Below are 24,090 nucleotides of genomic sequence, written 5' to 3'. Positions count from 1 at the left end.
ACTTACCATTTCCATGTATACCAGCCTGACTTCCATCTGCCAAGTTATCATTTGTCTTTATATTTTATTCTTTCTAAAACATCATTTTGCTGATGGAAACATAGATATTGAAGAAAAGCACAATGGAGAGACAAAAACAAAAGTTAAATAAAGAACACAGAATTGCAGAACCTTTCCTAGAAAAATGGGTCAATTTTAAACAAATAGTTCTCCCAAGATTCAAAGAAGCTAAAAGCAATTTGGCCTTCCTAAATTAATGAGCCTGAAAGACTAATAAGAGATTTTTAAAAAAGATGAAAGGAAAATAGAAGATGAAAAATGAATTACTAGAAGAATAAAATGAAACTATTACAGATGTGAGCTTCTCATTAGAATCAACAAAAGGTAAAATAGATATGAATAAAAATATAATCAAAGACAAAGAGGACAGGCTTGAGGAATAACAAAATGAAATGGATAAGAACAAAGAGATAGAATTATAAAAAGATGATAAATATAGACAACATACAAATAACCACTGTTCTGGAAGAAAATACATGGAATGGGAAGAAAATCCAATATATAATTGGATAAATGTTCCTAAAATTAAGATTCAAAACTATAGATTAAAAAGACATAGCTTAGCCAACACCCCCAGAAAATTGGATTAAGACTGATTAACCAGACATATTCTAGATAGTGGATTTTGGGCAGGAATTTGTAGGAAGTTACACCAGCAAGAACTAAGGAAGCCATGAATCAAGTCACCAAAATGAGAAAGAATAGGAGGAAATGAATTTAAGAGATATTTGGGATCCTGACATGTTGGAAGGCAGTATTGTGTAGTTATTAAAAGGCCAGCTCTGTAGTTAAGCCTGGGCATAGATCCCAGCTCTACCCTTTACTACCCAGTGACCTGGGTTAATTATTTTGCCTCACTGTGCCTAGTTTCCTTACCTTTAAAATGGAGATAATAGCCACCCACATAATATGGTGACTGAAGATGAAATGAGATAGCACACATAATCCTCCTGGAAAAATGCCTGGTCCATATTAAGAAGTATTAATTATTATTAATTTCTAAAGACAATAAAAATATACCAAAAATTAAATAAATAAATTCAACAGAGCTTGGTAATTCTCCGAATATGAAGGAATCAGAGAGAGGGAAGATACAAAAATGATTTCTAGGTTTCAAAATTAGACAACTGTAGTGCCATTCATTAACAAGGACAATACAGCAGAGAAGGTTATAAAATTTTCCAGTTGTAAAGGGTTCATTTTGAACATTTGAAGATTGCAGTATCTTTGGGCAGATAGAGATATTCTGTGAACACCTAGAACTTTGGAGAGAAGTCTGGCTAGAGGCAGTTGCAGATGCCTTTAATGTGGATAAGATTTCCTGTGTGATGTTACACATGAGAGAAGAAAAGGGGTGAGAACCTCCTCATTTGTAGACTGGGTGGAGGACTAAGGTCTGTGACAAGGGACCAGTAAAAAATAAAGAAGAAGAGGGAGAGGATAAGTAATGGAGCAAAGGCACAAGGACTTTGGAGGGCCTGTGATCTAGAACACAGATGAATGGGTTAGCCTTCCTCTAAAGGAGGACACCCCTTCCACTTACAGAAAAAGACAGCTGTAGAATGTGCATAGAAGCACATAAGTTTGTAAATGGTAGCAAAGCTGAAAAAGTTCCCGACTGGTGTTTCAGTTTTCTCTATGAAGTAAGAGCAAGGCCATCTACGGCCAAATACGGGCAGTCGGTGCAGCAGTGAGGGTTAGGGATAGTGAATGATAGGAGGACAGCCAGAGATGCGCCTTCTCAAAAACAAAAACCAAAAGAAACACATGAGGACCCAGCAGACATTTAATGAAAAGTATGAAATTTTCCCCCAAGGAACTTTCCCAGTGTCCTGAGTGTGAGAACAAGGTGGTTAGATTGATTCAGAATGGAGAATTTGAGGTGTGGTGTGCAAAATTTAAACATGGCTACTTTTACCATAAAACAAAGCAGAAATAATTAAATTTGGTCCATTTTAAGATTTACCTGGCAGTGTAGTATTGGTTTATAATAGAGAATACCTATACCCTACCTCATGTCCCTATTATCTACTGAAAAGATTTAAATCCAATTAACACAATCTCTCATAGAATAGAATAGAAAGACTTTCCTAGAATTTTTTAAAACTAATGAGAAGAAAGGTTGAATTAACTTGTTAACATGTAAGCTAGCTATTGGAAAAGGAAAGATTATTGTTTTAATTTCAACTACTCTAAATGATTATAACTGATTATGTAACAAGCTACACAAAGTACAAGGCTTAGTCTCATTCCTGAGTATTCATGGTTAGTATGTAAGTCTGGAGGACTTTCTGTCTTCCATCTGAATGGTTTAAACCTCTCATAGAGTGCACTACCAGCATGACAGACATTTTAGAATTAATTATTTTGAATAGTTCATGTAGATAAATGCATTTTTGTTAAATTTTAGTATTCAGTACTTTGTTGTAAATTCTTTGCAGTGTAAATAGGCAATCTTTTCAATGATCATTTCAAAGATAGAATTTATTTAATACCTCAAACATTATTCACAAAACATTATGTTATAGAAGTAATAGTGAGGCTTCCCAATACATAGAATCACTCTTTCCCTCTTCCCAAGGAATCCATAGTCAATATAAAAAATACAGCATCTTGAAATAGGTCAGTGAATGAGGGACAAGAAGGATAATAAATCAAACTGAGGTGAACAAGAAAAGTGAGGATAAAGAGCAGTGGTAAGGAAAGAATTAATATAAGAATAGTAAGGTGTGCCCTAACCGGTTTGGCCCAGTGGACAGATTGTCATCCTGCGGACTGAAAGGTCCCAAGTTCTAGTCTGGTCAAGGGCATGTACCTTGGTTGTGGGCACATCCCCAGTAGGGGGTGTGCAGGAGGCAGCTGATCGATGTTTCTCTCTTATCGATGTTTCTAACTCTCTATCCCTCTCCCTTCCTCTCTGTAAAAAGTCAATAAAATATATATATATATTTTTAAAAAGAATAGTAAGGTGCATTTTATAAACAACATTTGTAAGGCAAATTCTTCAAAATAAACCAACTCTAAACAATTAACCTATGAAGAGCTGCCCCTGAACTTTAGTTCCTCATGCATGTCCACTAACTTTGGAAGTGTAGTGCAAATGATAATTAGGAGGCTTCCCACTAGTAGAATTGGAAAATAGATAAAATTTGTTTTCACCAGAAGCACATCTTTAAGTCCCTTCTTTCCACTTCCTCCCTTGTTTGACATTCTGTCAATGAAAAAAAGTTAAAGGTCACATAAGAAGGAATTCATGATAAGACAACAGAGGTATTCTGTGTCTAAAAGAAGAAAATGAAAATACAGGTCTCAAAATGAGATAGACTGTGGAAATAATAAATGAATTAGAATTGATAGGCAAAGAACCATATCCCTTAACACTTTTCATCATGATATTGTTTGTGTGTATATTATTACTTCCAGTATCCTCTTCTTATAATCATCTAGGTTAGATGTGGGTATAAATGATTTTCAGAGCCTTAACCGGTTTGGCTCAGTGGATAGAGTGTCAGCCTGCGGACTGAAGGGTCCCAGGTTCGATTCTGGTCAAGGGCATGTACTTTGGTTGTGGGCACATCACCAGTAGGGGGTGTGCAGGAGGCAGCTGATCCATGTTTCTAATTCTTTCCCTCTCCCTTCCTCGCTGTAAAAAAATCAATAAAATATAAAAAAATAAATAAATTATTTTCAGAACTGTATTTTTAGTAATTATTATATGACAAAAAACAATGGTTGTCTAATAACTAGCCACACATGGCATCTCTGCTCATAATCAGAAGAAAAACTTGCTCTAATTTGACTAAAGTGAAATGTGAAATATGCCTTTTTTATTCTATAATAACTCACTCATATTTACTAGCTAGATTTTTCTAATTACCAACACTTTGTTTTTGTCCATTCTTTTGGTAATTTTTACTACCATTATTTGAATTTAAGACAGCAGCAATGCAAAAAGAACATGGATTAAAATTATATTTGAAGAGGAGATATTAAAAATCTATTAATATATTTGAAAGCCTGGCACGTGGTTGACTCTTAGTTGCTTTCATTGCCTCATTTGAGGCCTAGTAAACTAAACTGGATGCCTAAAACTCCCTTTCTATTTACTGTCAACCTCAATTATATATAGTATGTTAATCAACTATTTATCTTCTATTGTTCTAGGTTCTTAGATTTTTCCACATCACCATTCTCCAGTTTTCAGTGCGTTACTTCCTGTTACGAAATTATTCAAAATAGTTTGTTTTGTATTGTTGTTTTTCAGACAGGCAGGGTGATCAATGGTGCTTAAGGATATTTCACAATGCTAGTTCCTTGCTAAAGGTCACGTAAGAAGGAATTCACACGGGCACCTACACACACACACACACACACCCCACACTGGCCCTACGTAAGAAGTTGCCAAATCTTTGAAGTCTTCAAACCACCCTTCATAGCTGTTTTCTCCTCCTTTTGGAAGCACCTCCTGCCCTTCAATGATCCTGCATCCTGCATTCTCCCCTCTTCCTTACACAAAGCCTGTTATCAGTCACAACTCCTCATGCTCCTGAGCCTACTTCTGCAGGAACCCAGATACTGGGTAGCAATAAAGAGAAGAGGCATACTTGCCCCTCTGCTGGCCGCCTCAATCTTTCTGGCACACTATTGCTGCTGCTGCTGCTTCTTACAAGTTACATCCTGTCCGTAGACAGACTGGCCCAACAACAGGTTGTATCTGTTGAAGTGAAACTTGCCCAAAAGGGTGTGTGTTGGATCAGAGGGACTTAGGGACAAGGGGGAATTGAAATAGGAAAGTGGATTCTCAAGAGAATTATAATCCAGCCTATATATACTCAGTCAAGTAAGTGCTTGTGATTTTTTTCCTGCTATTTTGCTCTAGAAGAGAGCAATGTTAGCATTTTCTAGAAAGAAAACTTCAGTAAAACATCATTAAGTGAGAGATATATGATTAAATGCCATTGACAAAAATTATTTTGAAGTTATTTCATAAACTTAAGTTTAATGAAGTTCTAAATATATAGAATCAGTAGCTGTACACATTAAGTAAACTAGTAACTGGGTAGAGTTGAAAAAGAGGCAAGTATTTTAGATTGTCTATTCCTTATATACATTTTTTTTTATGTATGAGAGTGTTTGTCATCCTGATTCAGAATTCGAGGACATTTTTCTTAATCCTCACCTGAGGATATATTGTCTTTTTAATTAACCCAGGTATGTGCCCTGACTGGGAATCAAACCCACAACCTTTTGGTATACAAGATGATGCTCCAACCAACTGAGCTACCCAACCAGGGCCAGAATGCAAGGCCTTTTAATGGTACTTGTGGAATAATTTATCGTAGAAGAGCTGAAAAGGTGCTCTTTTTTGTTACTATTTCAAAGCATCATTTATTTTCTCAGGGAAAGAACTAGAAAGATTGGTTCCAAATTTAAAATGTCAACACCACTAGTTGAGCATTCAAAAATGAGTATCTACATGGAGTCACCAGTGATATTTAAAAATTCACTTTCTGGCCATGGGTAGTTTGGGGGGGGGGGCAAAATCATAGTAAGTATACCAAAGTAAACTAATGTTCTTCATTCCAAAATGTTCCCCCAAATAGTTGCTCAGCCATATGGCAAAAGTCTGATACAGATAACTATACTTACTATCATGTTTGGTTACTGTTAATAGTAAAACTAATGGAGAGAGCCAGATTTTAGACACTAATATCTTAGAAACTGTTAGAGATATTATCTTGAAATGCTCTTTCTCTAAAAAAAAAAAAAAAAAGCAAAGATGAGAGATGAAGGGAAGAAACATATATTGAGTGACACTATATGCCAGCCAGACACTGGACTACATGCTTTAAATACATTAGGTCATTTAATAATATAATTAGATAGGAAATGTTCTAAACTTGCGGGGTACATTATTTAGTTTTCTTTTTCTAACTCTTGACTCAAGTGTTCATGATGCAAAGGTTATTTGTTCTGCCCTATGTTTCTCTTGCACAAGATTGTCTCTCTTTTTGAATCATCATCTGCCTCAGGCTTGATGCAGTGCAGTCTCCAAAAGACTGGTTTCATACTTCAACTCACCTTTCAGAATATTTCCAATACAGGCCACTCATTCAGTGCCCCAGGCACCTAATGAGTCATGTTCCTCTTCACAGTCAACTTTATCTTTCTGGGTGGATACAGAGTCATTAAGCTGAAATATGCTCTTTGCCAATAGACTTGAGGGTTGGGTTTAGTTATTAACTTGGTGAGCCTCCACCCAGCTAACTATTGTCGGAAATAATTTGTTGAGTCAGGTGTTTTTATAATCATATTTCAGCAAACTACTCATCTGCCCTAAGTACTGCTGCTGAAGGCTGAACGTCATCTCCATTTCTACACAAGCACTGTGGCGAACAGATAAAAAGATGCATTGTACATATCATCATTTTTTGTTCTTTCAAATTATGTTGCCTTGTTTATTATAAAAGAGCGATAAATATTTGTTCATTTTGACTTTGATGAAGCTGTGAGCTGTTACATAAAGCACATCCTAACCTAGGGAGTGTGGAAGTACGAAATAGAAAGTGAGAGTCTATGGTGATTAAATAAAACTGAAAACTCAACAGTTCCTTCTCCACCTGGAAGAAAAACAGCCCTGGAAGCATATGCCCTTCTCTCCACTAAGAGAAACACTAGACTCCCTGCTATGTTTTCCATACAGCAGCCTATAGTGGGACAATGTCAAATGATACAGCTTCTGTGACACCTCTCCCTCCAGCCCAGCATACACTGGATTCAAAGAGAACTTGGAGAGGAGGAGAGAAGGGGAAGATTTGAAGAGACACAACAAGATGGGCACCTCCCCTTTTTCATAGCAGCAAATAAAATCAGTTCCCATCTACTTGGGAGCTGAGGACACTCTTAATTTATAAACCACCATGAACAGAATTTAATTTCCTAAATGTAAGGACATACAGAAAATTTAAACTTTTTTAGGGAAAAAAATCTCCTAAAATCAAATGAGTTAATTCTGTATTAAAAACTTACCATACAGTAGGTGCTGAGCCAAGTGCCTTACACGTTTTTGCTCACAACTCCATAAAATTGCATTATTTCACCACTTTTCAGGTGAAGAAGCTTAGGACAGCTGAGCCAAAATTTAAACCAAAGTTTTGTTTGTTTGTTTTTAAGAGCCAGAATTATTGACAAGTAAGTTATATTGCCTATATGGCAATTAACTAAATAAAACTAATGTGACTAACCCTGGCCAGTGTGACTCATTTGGTTGAGTGTCATCCCATGCACCAAAAAGTTGCCGGTTTGATTCCTGATCAGGGCACATGCCCTGGTTGCAGGCTCGTTCCCCAGTGTGTGTGGGGGGAGGGGGGGAGGGAGGGAAGTTGGTTCAATCTCTCTCTCTCAAATCAATTTTTAAAAAGCTGCTGCTGCTGCTTCTTACAAGTTACATCCTGTCCGTAGACAGACTGGCCCAACAACAGGTTGTATCTGTTGAAGTGAAACTTGCCCAAAAGGGTGTGTGTTGGATCAGAGGGACTTAGGGACAAGGGGGAATTGAAATAGGAAAGTGGATTCTCAAGAGAATTATAATCCAGCCTATATATACTCAGTCAAGTAAGTGCTTGTGATTTTTTTCCTGCTATTTTGCTCTAGAAGAGAGCAATGTTAGCATTTTCTAGAAAGAAAACTTCAGTAAAACATCATTAAGTGAGAGATATATGATTAAATGCCATTGACAAAAATTATTTTGAAGTTATTTCATAAACTTAAGTTTAATGAAGTTCTAAATATATAGAATCAGTAGCTGTACACATTAAGTAAACTAGTAACTGGGTAGAGTTGAAAAAGAGGCAAGTATTTTAGATTGTCTATTCCTTATATACATTTTTTTTTTATGTATGAGAGTGTTTGTCATCCTGATTCAGAATTCGAGGACATTTTTCTTAATCCTCACCTGAGGATATATTGTCTTTTTAATTAACCCAGGTATGTGCCCTGACTGGGAATCAAACCCACAACCTTTTGGTATACAAGATGATGCTCCAACCAACTGAGCTACCCAACCAGGGCCAGAATGCAAGGCCTTTTAATGGTACTTGTGGAATAATTTATCGTAGAAGAGCTGAAAAGGTGCTCTTTTTTGTTACTATTTCAAAGCATCATTTATTTTCTCAGGGAAAGAACTAGAAAGATTGGTTCCAAATTTAAAATGTCAACACCACTAGTTGAGCATTCAAAAATGAGTATCTACATGGAGTCACCAGTGATATTTAAAAATTCACTTTCTGGCCATGGGTAGTTTGGGGGGGGGGGCAAAATCATAGTAAGTATACCAAAGTAAACTAATGTTCTTCATTCCAAAATGTTCCCCCAAATAGTTGCTCAGCCATATGGCAAAAGTCTGATACAGATAACTATACTTACTATCATGTTTGGTTACTGTTAATAGTAAAACTAATGGAGAGAGCCAGATTTTAGACACTAATATCTTAGAAACTGTTAGAGATATTATCTTGAAATGCTCTTTCTCTAAAAAAAAAAAAAAAAAGCAAAGATGAGAGATGAAGGGAAGAAACATATATTGAGTGACACTATATGCCAGCCAGACACTGGACTACATGCTTTAAATACATTAGGTCATTTAATAATATAATTAGATAGGAAATGTTCTAAACTTGCGGGGTACATTATTTAGTTTTCTTTTTCTAACTCTTGACTCAAGTGTTCATGATGCAAAGGTTATTTGTTCTGCCCTATGTTTCTCTTGCACAAGATTGTCTCTCTTTTTGAATCATCATCTGCCTCAGGCTTGATGCGGTGCAGTCTCCAAAAGACTGGTTTCGTACTTCAACTCACCTTTCAGAATATTTCCAATACAGGCCACTCATTCAGTGCCCCGGGCACCTAATGAGTCATGTTCCTCTTCACAGTCAACTTTATCTTTCTGGGTGGATACAGAGTCATTAAGCTGAAATATGCTCTTTGCCAATAGACTTGAGGGTTGGGTTTAGTTATTAACTTGGTGAGCCTCCACCCAGCTAACTATTGTCGGAAATAATTTGTTGAGTCAGGTGTTTTTATAATCATATTTCAGCAAACTACTCATCTGCCCTAAGTACTGCTGCTGAAGGCTGAGCGTCATCTCCATTTCTACACAAGCACTGTGGCTAACAGATAAAAAGATGCATTGTCCACATCATCATTTTTTGTTCTTTCAAATTATGTTGCCTTGTTTGTTATAAAAGAGCAATAAATATTTGTTCATTTCGACTTTGATGAAGCTGTGAGCTGTTACATAAAGCACATCCTAACCTAGGGAGTGTGGAAGTACGAAATAGAAAGTGAGAGTCTATGGTGATTAAATAAAACTGAAAACTCAACAGTTCCTTCTCCACCTGGAAGAAAAACAGCCCTGGAAGCATATGCCCTTCTCTCCACTAAGAGAAACACTAGACTCCCTGCTATGTTTTCCATACAGCAGCCTATAGTGGGACAATGTCAAATGATACAGCTTCTGTGACACCTCTCCCTCCAGCCCAGCATACACTGGATTCAAAGAGAACTTGGAGAGGAGGAGAGAAGGGGAAGATTTAAAGAGACACAACAAGATGGGCACCTCCCCTTTTTCATAGCAGCAAATAAAATCAGTTCCCATCTACTTGGGAGCTGAGGACACTCTTAATTTATAAACCACCATGAACAGAATTTAATTTCCTAAATGTAAGGACATACAGAAAATTTAAACTTTTTTAGGGAAAAAAATCTCCTAAAATCAAATGAGTTAATTCTGTATTAAAAACTTACCATACAGTAGGTGCTGAGCCAAGTGCCTTACACGTTTTTGCTCACAACTCCATAAAATTGCATTATTTCACCACTTTTCAGGTGAAGAAGCTTAGGACAGCTGAGCCAAAATTTAAACCAAAGTTTTGTTTGTTTGTTTTTAAGAGCCAGAATTATTGACAAGTAAGTTATATTGCCTATATGGCAATTAACTAAATAAAACTAATGTGACTAACCCTGGCCAGTGTGACTCATTTGGTTGAGTGTCATGCCATGCACCAAAAAGTTGCCAGTTTGATTCCTGATCAGGGCACATGCCCTGGTTGCAGGCTCGTTCCCCAGTGTGTGTGGGGGGAGGGGGGGAGGGAGGGAAGTTGGTCAATCTCTCTCTCTCTCTCTCTCAAATCAATTTTTAAAAAACTAATGTGACTAGCATGTAGTTACACATCACAGCTTAGAATTAGTTTGTGATTTATACATAGAACTAGAGGCCCGGTGCACGAATTCCTGCATGGGTGGGATCTTCAAGTAATGTCCTTGCTCCATCTGGTGAGGATGTGGCCTAATAGCCTAGTGTACACTTGATTCAAATTTTTTCTCAAAGACCCAGAATTTTTAATTAAATATTACCTTAACATGCAACCTATGAACTACAAAGATTAATATCTGTCTATCTCCCTCCCCTAAACATACACACACATCACTACATAATAGGCATCCTATTTCTATTATATATGTAACTCCTTTTTGTCTTTTATCTTCATCCTATTATTTTGATAATTTGGAAATACTCTTATCCAAATAACAACCTTGATCTCCACTGGATAACAAGTAGTAGTTCTCACTCTGCAAAAGCTGCCTCAAACCACCTTAGTTGAACACTCTTCCTGGTTCTATTTGATTTGCTCCAGGCACCCTTTTGCTCCTTCTGCCAGTATTATTCTCATCCCATATATCCCATATACAGACTTTATAAGTCTTGCTAAGAAACCTGCATTTTTGACCCTAGATAGCTGCCAAAGAATTTTCATCATAAGCATGGAAACAATAAATTTTACATTTTAGAAAAATTATTCAGCAATGTGGAGCAACCAACTGAGCTACCCAACCAGGGCCAGAATGCAAGGCCTTTTAATGGTACTTGTGGAATAATTTATCATAGAAGAGCTGAAAAGGTGCTCTTTTTTGTGACTATTTCAAAGCATCATTTATTTTCTCAGGGAAAGAACTAGAAAGATTGGTTCCAAATTTAAAATGTCAACACCACTAGTTGAGCATTCAAAAATGAGTATCTACATGGAGTTACCAGTGATATTTAAAAATTCACTTTCTGGCCATGGGTAGTTTGTGGGGGCAAAATCATAGTAAGTATACCAAAGTAAACTAATGTTCTTCATTCCAAAATGTTCCCCCAAATAGTTGCTCAGCCATATGGCAAAAGTCTGATACAGATAACTATACTTACTATCATGTTTGGTTACTGTTAATAGTAAAACTAATGGAGAGAGCCAGATTTTAGACACTAATATCTTAGAAACTGTTAGAGATATTAAGCCTCGTTACTATCAGTGAATGAGAAATGACAGTGTTCAAGGGGCCTTGAATATAGTTCCGCAATGTCAAAGCTTTTGTCTTGTGAAGACAGAGTGGAGATAGAGGAGATGAGCTAAATATCTTCATTTAAAATTTAAAATCATCCAAGAGTCAATTTTATGTTTTCTGACTGCATGTAAGAAAGGCACTATTAATTTGTTTACAAAGGACTCATTAACTGATTTCAAGCAGTACTAATTTCATTACTTTATTATTATACTACTAGAGGCCCAGTGCATGAATTCTTGCACTGGTGGGGTCCCTCGGCCTGGCTGGTGATCGAGGCCTATCAGGGGCCAGCTGGCCAGGGAGAGGGACCCCAGGAGGTTGGCCAGCTTGGGGGGGTGGGGGAGCTGCGGGAGGTTGGCTGTGGGAGCGCGTCATAGCGACTGGTCGACCAGTCGTTCTAGTCGTTTGGTCGTATTAGTTGCTTTGGTTTTTATATAGAGAGATGTCTAGCAAGTCTAAAAATAATAGATTAACTCTGTAAGGATTGAAGAAAAAGGTACGTTAGTTACATTTGATTTTTTTCTCAAAGGTCCAGAATTTTAAATTAAATATTATCTTAACATGCATTCTTAATCATTTTTTTCATAGCATGAGATAAAGTATGTAAAAGTATAAATATAACGTACAACATTTATTGAAGTCTGCTTTATAAAGTACTATGCCAGATAGAAATAAGAACTAAACATGTTCTCTACCTAAAAGGAACTTTTATATTAACATATATACCAGAAAAACTCAATGTAAAATGAATTTCTTTCTATTCCAGGACAGTACATATGAAACATTTCTGATTACCCCATAAATGCAATCATTATAGCAAAAAAATTTTTTTCAGATTATAACTGAGAGCTTATAAATAATTGAGCAGACAAAATAAGCACTAAATCTACCTTACTCATCCCTCCTCATGTTCAGTGAAATATCCTGTAAAAAACGTCAAAGGCAACATGAAAGAAATGAAAACAAGTTGAATAGAACTGACAAGATTACATATACAGGGGAATCACAGACTAATAGAGCCTATGACATTAGTGTTCTTCTCACAATACAGAAGAAACCGAGAGTGCAGGTGGTTACATGGCTTGTCCAGATTAACACAGTTAGTGACACACTAGGGTTTGAATCTAGTTTTCCAGATAAGTAATTCAATAATAGTCTTTTCACTGTATCAAATCAACAGGTAGAATAGTTCTCCTTGGAAAAACCTAAAAAGTAAATTATTTACATTTAGGTGTAGTCCAGCTCAAACTTTTTCTGCTTTATGCAAAGTATTTTTGAAAGGAGTTTCAGAGAGAATGTCTTCAACTTTTAATCCCTTCCATTTTCCTATGCTGATGGTATGGCCAGGACAATCTAAAGTAAAAATTCTCTGGGAAACTAGAAGACCCCTAATGCTAAGAGACTAGAAACCCCTGTGGTATCTAGTTCTTGTCTTAGTCTGTTTGGGATGCTGTAACAAAATACCATAAACTGGGTAGCTTATAAACAATATAAATTTATTTCTCATAGTTGTAGAGGCTAAAAGTCCAAGACCAAGGCACTGGTACATTCAATGTCTGGTGAGAGCCCACTTTCTGGTTATAGACGGCATCTTTCCATTGTGTTCTCACTTAGAAGAAGGGGCAAAGGAGCTTTCTTGGACTGTTTTTATAAGGGCACTAATGCTATTCATGAGAATAGAGCCTGCATGACCAAATCAACTCCCACCTTCTAATGACATCATCTTGGGGGTTAGGTTTCAACATAAGAGTTGGTGGGGAGGGGGAGACATAAGCATTCAACCATAGCAGTCTTGTTGTATTGAATTTAGAAAAGGTGGAAGGAAACTCAGGAAGAGATAAGAAAGTGAACAAAATGCCAAGACTGAAATACCTCCAGTTTAGCTAAAACAAAGGCTAAGTTGGAAAGGTAAGTAGATGTTAGTTGTGAAGGGCCTTAAAAAAAATCTAATGAGCCCCGCCAGTGTGGCTCAGTGGCTGAGCATTGACCCATGCACCAAGAGGTCACCAGTTCAATTCCCAGCCAGGGCACACACCCTGGTTTTTGACTCTATCTCCAGCAAGGGGTGTGCAGGAGACAGCCAATTGATGTTGTTATTTCTCTCTCATCAATGCTTTTAGCTCTCTCTCCCTCTCCTTTCCTCTCTCTAAAAATATTGTTAAAATATCTAGTGAACATCTGCTTAGGCTAGAATGGAATAACAAGGACTGGGATTACTATTCCCTTGCCCACCCAAAACTTCCCGTATAAAGCAACTAAATAAATATCCTATATAATAAAGAGCTAATATGCTAATTAGACTGAACAGCAGAACGAACTTCCGGACAACGCTGGGGCTGCGAGGGCCGGCCGAGACTGCGAGGGGCTGTGAGGGCCAGCCAGGGCTGTGAGGGCCAAGCCCCTTGCATGAATTTCATGCACCGGGCCTCTAGTATATATATAATAACAATTTTCAAGATAAAGAATATCAAACAAGAAAGGACAATAAACCCCGAGAGACAAGAAATAAATGAGATGAGCCCCATAATTGCTCTAATTTATTTCATGGAGAGAGTATTCAGAGTGCAAATCAGGGAGAGGACCCAGGCAAATTTGGGATGCTGTAACAAAATACCATAAACTGGGTAGCTTATAAACAATATAAATTTATTTCTCATAGTTGTAGAGGCTAAAAGTCCAAGACCAAGGCACTGGTACATTCAATGTCTGGTGAGAGCCCACTTTCTGGTTATAGACGGCATCTTTCCATTGTGTTCTCACTTAGAAGAAGGGGCAAAGGAGCTTTCTTGGACTGTTTTTATAAGGGCACTAATGCTATTCATGAGAATAGAGCCTGCATGACCAAATCAACTCCCACCTTCTAATGACATCATCTTGGGGGTTAGGTTTCAACATAAGAGTTGGTGGGGAGGGGGAGACATAAGCATTCAACCATAGCAGTCTTGTTGTATCGAATTTAGAAAAGGTGGAAGGAAACTCAGGAAGAGATAAGAAAGTGAACAAAATGCCAAGACTGAAATACCTCCAGTTTAGCTAAAACAAAGGCTAAGTTGGAAAGGTAAGTAGATGTTAATTGTGAAGGGCCTTAAAAAAAATCTAATGAGCCCCGCCAGTGTGGCTCAGTGGCTGAGCATTGACCCATGCACCAAGAGGTCACCAGTTCAATTCCCAGCCAGGGCACACACCCTGGTTTTTGACTCTATCTCCAGCAAGGGGTGTGCAGGAGACAGCCAATTGATGTTGTTATTTCTCTCTCATCAATGCTTTTAGCTCTCTCTCCCTCTCCTTTCCTCTCTCTAAAAATATTGTTAAAATATCTAGTGAATATCTGCTTAGGCTAGAATGGAATAACAAGGACTGGGATTACTATTCCCTTGCCCACCCAAAACTTCCCGTATAAAGCAACTAAATAAATATCCTATATAATAAAGAGCTAATATGCTAATTAGACTGAACAGCAGAACGAACTTCCGGACAACGCTGCTACGAGGGGGCTGTGAGGGCCAGCCAGGGCTGTGAGGGCCAAGCCCCTTGCATGAATTTCATGCACCGGGCCTCTAGTATATATATAATAACAATTTTCAAGATAAAGAATATCAAACAAGAAAGGACAATAAACCCCGAGAGACAAGAAATAAATGAGATGAGCCCCATAATTGCTCTAATTTATTTCATGGAGAGAGTATTCAGAGTGCAAATCAGGGAGAGGACCCCAGGCAAAGCCTGGTGAGCTTCTTGAGTGAGGACATAGAGAGTCCGGAGAAGCTGTGGTAGGTAGAACTCACAGAGTAGAGTACAGGAGAGGTGAGAGCTGCAGAGCGAATTCCAGGGATCTTCAGAGAGTCCCTCACAAATCTTCATCTGAGTACTGAACAGTGCATGTGTGTGAAAATACCACCTGAAGCTGGGGAAGGAAACCCTTGAAAAGGATTAGCGTTAACAATCCCCAGAATTCATACAAGGCTGAGAATGATGCCTCTTCCTATCAGACGGAGTAGAAACATCACAATCCGCAGGATTTCATAGAGTACTCAAAGGGTTGTACCCCGTATTAGGGATAAATTAATCCTAGACTAAATTCTGCTCTTATTCCACCTGTCAAAACATAAAAGCAAGACCTAAAAACATCATACCGTTTCCAAGTAATTTAGTTGCATCCCAGGACAAGTTCAAGGAACAAAAAAATTTTCAAACCCAACAAGGTAAAATTTACAGTATTGGCAATCAAATAAATAGTAGGCATTCAAATAAGCAGGAAAATGCAAACCATCATAAGAAAATTCAATTCATTGAGATTAACCCAGAAATGATACAGATGATACGATACAGATTAATATACAGGGTATTAAAAGAGTTATTACTGGCCCTGGCAGGGTGGCTCAGTTGTTTGGAGTGTCATCCCCTACACCAAAAGGTTTTGGGTTTGATCCTTGGTCAGGGCACATTTGGGAAACAACAATTGATGTTTCTATCTCACATCAATGATTCTCTTTCTCTCTCTATCTCTGTCTAAAAGCAATAAACATATCCTCAGAGTTTGATCCTTGGTCAGGGCACATTTGGGAAACAACAACTGATGTTTCTCTCTCACATCAATGATTCTCTTTCTCTTTCTATCTCTGCTCCCTTGCCCACCCAAAACTTCCTGTATAAAGCAACTAAATAAATATCCTATATAATAAAGAGCTAATATGCTAATTAGACTGAACAGCAGAACGAACTTCCGGACAACGCTGGGGCTACGAGGGCCGGCCGAGACTGCGAGGGGCTGTGAGAGCCAAGCCCCTTGCATGAATTTCATGCATCGGGCCTCTAGTATATATATAATAACAATTTTCAAGAAAAAGAATATCAAACAAGAAAGGACAATAATGGTTTTTGACTCTATCTCCAGTAAGGGGTGTGCAGGAGGCAGCCAATTGATGTTGATATTTCTCTCTCATCAATGCTTTTAGCTCTCTCTTCCTCTCCTTTCCTCTCTCTCTAAAAATATTGTTAAAATATCTAGTGAACATCTGCTTAGGCTAGAATGGAATAACAAGGACTGGAATTACTACTCCCTTGCCCACCCAAAACTTCCTGTATAAAGCAACTAAATAAATATCCTATATAATAAAGAGCTAATATGCTAATTAGACTGAACAGCAGAACGAACTTCCGGACAACGCTGGGGCTGCGAGGGCCGGCCGAGACTGCGAGGGGCTGTGAGGGCCAGCCAGGGCTGTGAGGGCCAAGCCCCTTGCATGAATTTCATGCACCGGGCCTCTAGTATATATATAATAACAATTTTCAAGATAAAGAATATCAAACAAGAAAGGACAATAAACCCCGAGAGACAAGAAATAAATGAGATGAGCCCCATAATTGCTCTAATTTATTTCATGGAGAGAGTATTCAGAGTGCAAATCAGGGAGAGGACCCCAGGCAAAGCCTGGTGAGCTTCTTGAGTGAGGACATAGAGAGTCCGGAGAAGCTGTGGTAGGTAGAACTCACAGAGTAGAGTACAGGAGAGGTGAGAGCTGCAGAGCGAATTCCAGGGATCTTCAGAGAGTCCCTCACAAATCTTAATCTGAGTACTGAACAGTGCATGTGTGTGAAAATACCACCTGAAGCTGGGGAAGGAAACCCTTGAAAAGGATTAGCGTTAACAATCCCCAGAATTCATACAAGGCTGAGAATGATGCCTCTTCCTATCAGACGGAGTAGAAACATCACAATCCGCAGGATTTCATAGAGTACTCAAAGGGTTGTACCCCGTATTAGGGATAAATTAATCCTAGACTAAATTCTGCTCTTATTCCACCTGTCAAAACATAAAAGCAAGACCTAAAAACATCATACCGTTTCCAAGTAATTTAGTTGCATCCCAGGACAAGTTCAAGGAACAAAAAAATTTTCAAACCCAACAAGGTAAAATTTACAGTATTGGCAATCAAATAAATAGTAGGCATTCAAATAAGCAGGAAAATGCAAACCATCATAAGAAAATTCAATACATTGAAATTAACCCAGAAATGATACAGATGATAAGATACAGATTAATATACAGGGTATTAAAAGAGTTATTACTGGCCCTGGCAGGGTGGCTCAGTTGTTTGGAGTGTCATCCCCTACACCAAAAGGTTTTGGGTTTGATCCTTGGTCAGGGCACATTTGGGAAACAACAATTGATGTTTCTATCTCACATCAATGATTCTCTTTCTCTCTCTATCTCTGTCTAAAAGCAATAAACATATCCTCAGATGAGGATTAAAAGAAAGAGTTATAACCATATTCATATATTCATAAAACTAGAGGAAATATTGAACATGTTAAATAGAGATATGGGCAATATATAAAAAATCAGTAACAAAATTTTAGAACAGGAATCAGCAAACTTTTTCTATAAAGGGCCAGATATTAAATGTTTTAGGCTTTATAGGCCACTTAAAATTTCCATCACATACTCTTTAAAAAACAAAACTAAGCATTTAAAAATGAGAAAACTATTCCTAGTGCATGGGTTGTACAAAAAAGTCATGGACAAAGAAGAGATAGCAAAAATAAAAAATGAACAGAACAATGATAAGTTTAATCAAACCAAGCAATGTCAATAATTACACTATATGAAAATGGTCTAAACACCCCAATTAAAAGGCAGATTGTCAGTTTGGATAAAAAAGCAATACATATCTACATGACACTTACAAGAAACCCACTTTAAATATAAGGACACAAATAGGTTAAAAGTTAAAGGATAAAAAGTTATATATCATGCTAACATGAATTAAAAGAAAGTAGGAATTGTTATATTAATGAGACAAAGTAGATTCAGGGCAAAAAAATATACCACCAGGGATAATTGAGGGTCATTTCACAATGATAAAGGGATAAATTCATGTAGAAAATCCAATAACCCTAAATACATATACACTTAATAAAAGGGTACTAAAATACATGAAGCAAAAGCTGATAAAACCACAGGCAGAAATAGAAAATCCACAATTATAATTAGAAATTTCAACATCTGATTCTTGATAATTTATAGAAACAGTGGACAGAAAACCAGTAAGGGTATAGAATATTTGAACAACATACTATTAATCAAATTGACAAAAATGACATGTCTGGAATACTTCACGAAATAATGGCAGATTATGGACTTTTCAAGTGCACATAGAATATTTATAAAAATAGTTCATAATAGGATCCATTTAAAAAGTATAATAAATTTAAAAGGATCCATCCATACAAAGTATATTCTCTAATCACAATAGAATAAAATTATAAATCAATAAAAAAAATCTCTAAAATATCCTCAAATATTTTGAAGCTAAATGCCATACTTTTAAGTATCCTGTGGGGCAAAGATAGAGTGAAACAGGAAATTAAAAGATATTTTGAACAGAATGAAAATTAAAACAAGAATATCAACATTTTTAATATAGCCTATAGCTATGGCAGTATTTATCCAAGAGAAATTAAGGCATATGTCCATATAAATACATGTAAAAATGTTCATGGTAGCTTTAATTGTAATAGTCCAGAACTGGAAACAATCCAAAGATTTATAATCAGGTGAATGGATAAATAAGTAATATACATAATGGATGCTATAGACTGAATTGAGCCTCTTCTCTAACCCCCACGGACCAAACTAAAGCCCTAGCCCTCAATGTGACTGTATTTGAAGATAGGTCTTTTAGGAGGTAATTAAGGTTAAATTGGGTCTTAAGTGTGGGACCCTAATCCAATAGGATTGGTGGTCTTATAAAGAGGAAGAAAGCGATATCTTTTTTCCCTTTGTCCATCATGTGAATTCATAGCAAGAAGGTAGCTGTCCAAGAGCCAGGAACAAAACTCTGACCAGGAACTGAATAGGCCAGCACCTTGATCTTGGACTTCCAGCCTCCAAACCTGTGAGAAATAAATTTCTGTTGTTTAAGCCACCGAGTCTGTGGTATTTTGTTATGGCAGCCAGAGCTGACTAATACAAAGAACTATTTACTATTCAACAATAAAAAGGAGCCAACTACTGGTATGTGCAACAACATAGATGAATCTCAAAACAATTGTGCTAAGTGAAAGTAGTCAGACAAAAAAGTGTGTACTGTATGATTCCATTCATATAAATTCTAGAAAACTCAATTTAACCTATAATGAAGTAAATCAGTTCAGTGCTTGCCTAGGTATGGGCATAGGTAGGGAAGGGGGTAAAATATAGGGATTACAAAGAGGCGCAAGGAAACTTTTTATGGTCATGGATATGTTCCTTATCTTAATTATGGTGATGATTTTACAAGCATCAATATATCAAATTGTACATGTTAAGTAAGTGTAGCTTATGTTAATTGTATCTCAACAAATTATTTTAAAATCTAATGAAATTTTGCTTAGAGCATTGTACAATTTTTATCTGCAAATTTTAATCTTGACAATATAGTATTTATATGATCATTTAAACCAAGATAAAAAAATAGTAAAGATATTTTTAAAGTAGTAACTTAAAATCTCCTGTCAACTCCTAATTCTTACATTCTCCATGGTGATGGAGTAACAAAACAGAAAAAGCAACTACCAATAATATTTTCCCTTAATTTGTAAAAGCAAGCACATAGGCATATATTCTCTTCAAGGAGAGGTTCCTACAAATAGAGTCACCCAAAAGCTATTTACTCATCTCCAAGATCACTTTTAATTGCTTTTTTTGCTGAGTAAATTGAAAAAAAAAGTGTGGTTTAAGTAGCTTTTAAAAACATAATGGAAATAGTAAATGCAATTCATATTTCCTAATACAGAGAAGTTTTTCTTTTCCTGTACCCAAGATAAATTTGGCAACTCTTACACATTTCAAATAAAACTAAGTATAAATTAATTTGGTAGTTGACCCTGAAAGAAGTAAAGCTTGATAATAATTGTAATATAGAAAAATAACTTTATTGTAGTTTTTTATTCCTTTTACTGCATTCCCATCAATATTCCCAAAGCAGAAACTAAAGAAGAGTTTTTCTGCTGAAGAGATTTTAAAACATGAAGTTAATTTTGCATTCCCTATGGAGTCCTGCAAATTGTAGGAATTTAGAGTTGTATGTCTTGTTTGTTAAGAGGGACTTAAGCACTAATTATAGTTGTCTTTTATTCTAAGTTCAATTGCTATGTTAATCTGTCATTACTTTTCACTACTTCTGCCAGTGACAGGAATAATCAGAAATAAATACCCTTTTTTTTGGTAAAGGATCTTTGTAATAATCAATTTCACAACATCTGGATGAAGCAGCTTCTTATTATAATAGCCACATTACAGATCAGGAAGCTAGAAAAGAAAGTTATGTAAATGTATAGGGTCACAGATACAGAAAGATATTTTGAGGTTTTGATTATGTGCTAATATGGCTGTGTGTTTCTGGGCTTAGGTAAATGGGTGGAGGGGATCATTAATAGAAACTAGAAGGTTGGGAGGGAGATGGAGTTGTGTGTAATGGGGTAAGAAGAGCAGGATGAATTGTATTTGGGATAGACTAAGAGTCAACAGGTAAACTAAGTGACAGGGTCTAATATGAAGCAGTCGCTATGTGCCTGGAGCTGGTTTAAAGATCAGGAATCAAGATAATTAGAAGAGAGAGATAATTGCCCTAACATGTTTGCTATCACACATCAAATAGAATGGAGTATAAATATTATTTTAAAAACAACCATGGTAAGCTTCAAGCATATAAGGAAGAGCATATTCAGAAATTATTTCATTACTGTCATTTGATACTAGATAATTATCCTTCACAGGAATGATTCAGTAGAATGGTGGTGGGAGAAATATCTTCTGTCTGACAGATTCTCTCTGAATGATCTGAGCAGACACTCTGTCTTTGGGAAATCCAGGTAACCTGAGCTGCAATCAAGAAGTCACTGCTTTAGTGCCCCTTTCACACTATATAGAAAAAACTCATTTGCCTTTTAATCAATTATGTAGCTATCAGGGTTTTTCTATAATGTCATTATTAAAGACTATGGTATATGTATTTTTAAAACTGTATTCATTTTACATAGATTCAAATATTTTTCTTTAATACAATTACTATTGTATACTCAGAAAAATATACAATAAAAGTCTCCTTTCCCTCCCCTCACCAAACGCCCAGCCTCCAAGTTTCCCTCTCACAAGCAACCAAGATTGTCAGTTAAAATAAAAAAGAAATAAATCTTTTTTTTTAAAGAGTTTGCTATTATATTACAAGGAAGAAAAAGTTGGTAATTGAGTTTTATATGGTGGTTCCTCTAGATAGGCATGGCTATTAAGTCATAAAGTAACATTACAACATTAAGTTATGGAGTAATACATTTGCCCTCATGGTTTGTAGCTGTTACTAACCCATGAGGAAGTCCTATAATGAAACCTTGTTTAGCTCTAGTCATATTTGTTGTTAAGATTATATAACTTCTAAAAAACTTACCCTTGAGTACTGGGGGCACTCACCCAAGTGCCTACAAATGATTAAATCAATACTTGGCACAGAGACAATTTATTGATATTTGATGAGCCTGTCTCACCCGTACTGGATTGTAAACTCCAAGAGTTGGAACTGAATCGTAACCCTCATTGTACCTTATACTTGGCGCACACTAGTGTTCAAAAATACTACTTAAATTTATCTATCCTTAAAATCCTTAAAATGCTCACCATGATCTGACCTTTGCCTGCTTCTCGGGCCTCACTTCCTCGAATTATGCCATCAGATTGTTCTTAGTTTTAGTTGTGTAAAGATAAGTTTCTCATTGTATGGTTTCTTTTTCTTCAAGTGATCCCTTTCTTCTTTTACCCTCTCACCTCTCCCACCTCCCCCACACACATCCGACTTCATTAACTCTCTGGAATCATTTTCTCCTGTAATATTTCCTGACTTGTTACCTCTCCCAACCTCAACTGGATTAATGCTTCTACTGAGAACCAGCCGTTAGTTCTCTGGGCACATATCTGCACTACACCATCACATCATAAAGTAACTATGCAAACACTCCACCCAAGTTGTTTTGGTGGTAGCCTCTAAGATTAGTACACTGCCTGGCACGTAGATGATTTTAATATGTGATTTGAATAAAAAGAACAGGTAACAGGGAAGTCATCTTGGCACAGAGTATATTTCAGGGAAGGCATAGATGTAGAAATGCAAATAAACGAATACAGTGGGGCCTTGACTTACGAGTTTAATTCGTTCCGTGATGGAGCTCGTAACTCAAATTACTCGTATGTCAAATCAATTTTCACCATTACAATGACATGTGATGCTGGGCTGATGTTGTGGCGTTCACTGTGACGTTCGCTGCGCCAACTAGCGGTGGGGTATCTGAAGCTGGCTCGTAACCCGAATTTTAGCTCGCAACTCAAAGCAAAAAATCGGCCGAGAGACAGGCTCGTATCTGGAAAAACTCGTTAGTCGGGACACTCGTAAGTCAAGGCCCCACTGTATTTGGTATACTTTCCTGAGACAGAACTTAAAAAATAGGAAAGGATTTCAATTTTGAGGGTACAATTCAGATCACAAAACAATAACAAAGGCCCTTATGAGAAAGGATAGTCAAATGAGATTTGGCTATTAATAAAAAGACAAAGATTGGGAACCAGGAAAGCACGACACTGGCTGTTATCATAGGATAACGGGGCACTGCAGATTGTTGAAAATACATACCAAGATGAAGAAAAACCAGAGGTCCAATGATATTCCAAACCTGCCTCCCCAATGGCCTCGACTACGGGGCATGACGATATTCCCGAACCAGTACACAAATCTTTTTCCTTCAAATGCATTTTTATTATGGTAAAACATACATAAAATCTGCCATTTAAGCACTTTAAAAAGTACAGTTCAGTGCCATTAAGTGCAGTCACATTGTTGTACAACCATCACCACCGGCCACCTCTTCATTCACTTTTAACACACAGGCTGCAGCCGCCACTTCCTTCTTTCCATTGACTGTTTCAGTAACATACTGAACTTCATGCACCACAACGCTTTCTGTGGGGTCCCATTCAAGAAACTGGGATGGGTGAGGAAAATCACTGAATGACCCTCCCCAGGCTGCCCAAGTCCTACGCTTGTGGTCACGGACGTTATGAGGCCAAGATTCACTTCATCGCCCCCCTTCCGCCCTCTTGAGCATCAATCACTGACAAGTAACCATAGCAGCACCCACGTCTCCGCACAGAAATGCAACAACCGAGTCCCTAAAAGAGAGCTGTCGAGAGCCAGCGAGGATCTCCCGCAGCTTCCTTTCCACAAAGTGCGTGGGGCAGGGACCGGCTCTTTAGCCGGGACCACAGGGAGCAGGTGAAGAAAAGAGAAGATCAAGGACAATATGAGAAACGCAGCCCAAGTGTCAGCACTCCCCCTTCCTGCCCTCCTCTGGTTCCTTGTTCTGCAGCATCAACCGCCTCGCCTGTACGCTAGTTCCCTTAATCCCGCAGCCGGGCCGGACCCTGGGGCCTCGCGCTTTTTATTGACGCAACCCTCCAATTCTCGCGGGAACTCGGGAGCCGGAGCCGCAGAGGGCGGACAAACCTCTGGAAATCTCGGTTGGCCTTGGAGCTGAAGCCGCGGTTGAGGGGCTTACAAGGAGGAGGAGGGGCGGGGCGCAAGGCTGGGAGGGGGCGGGGCCTGGGCTGAGAAAGGGGAG

The sequence above is a fragment of the Myotis brandtii genome, unplaced genomic scaffold, assembly GCF_000412655.1.
Source record: "Myotis brandtii unplaced genomic scaffold, ASM41265v1 scaffold471, whole genome shotgun sequence".
Taxonomy (NCBI): Eukaryota; Metazoa; Chordata; class Mammalia; order Chiroptera; family Vespertilionidae; genus Myotis; species Myotis brandtii.
This window is presented reverse-complemented; position numbering follows the sequence as displayed.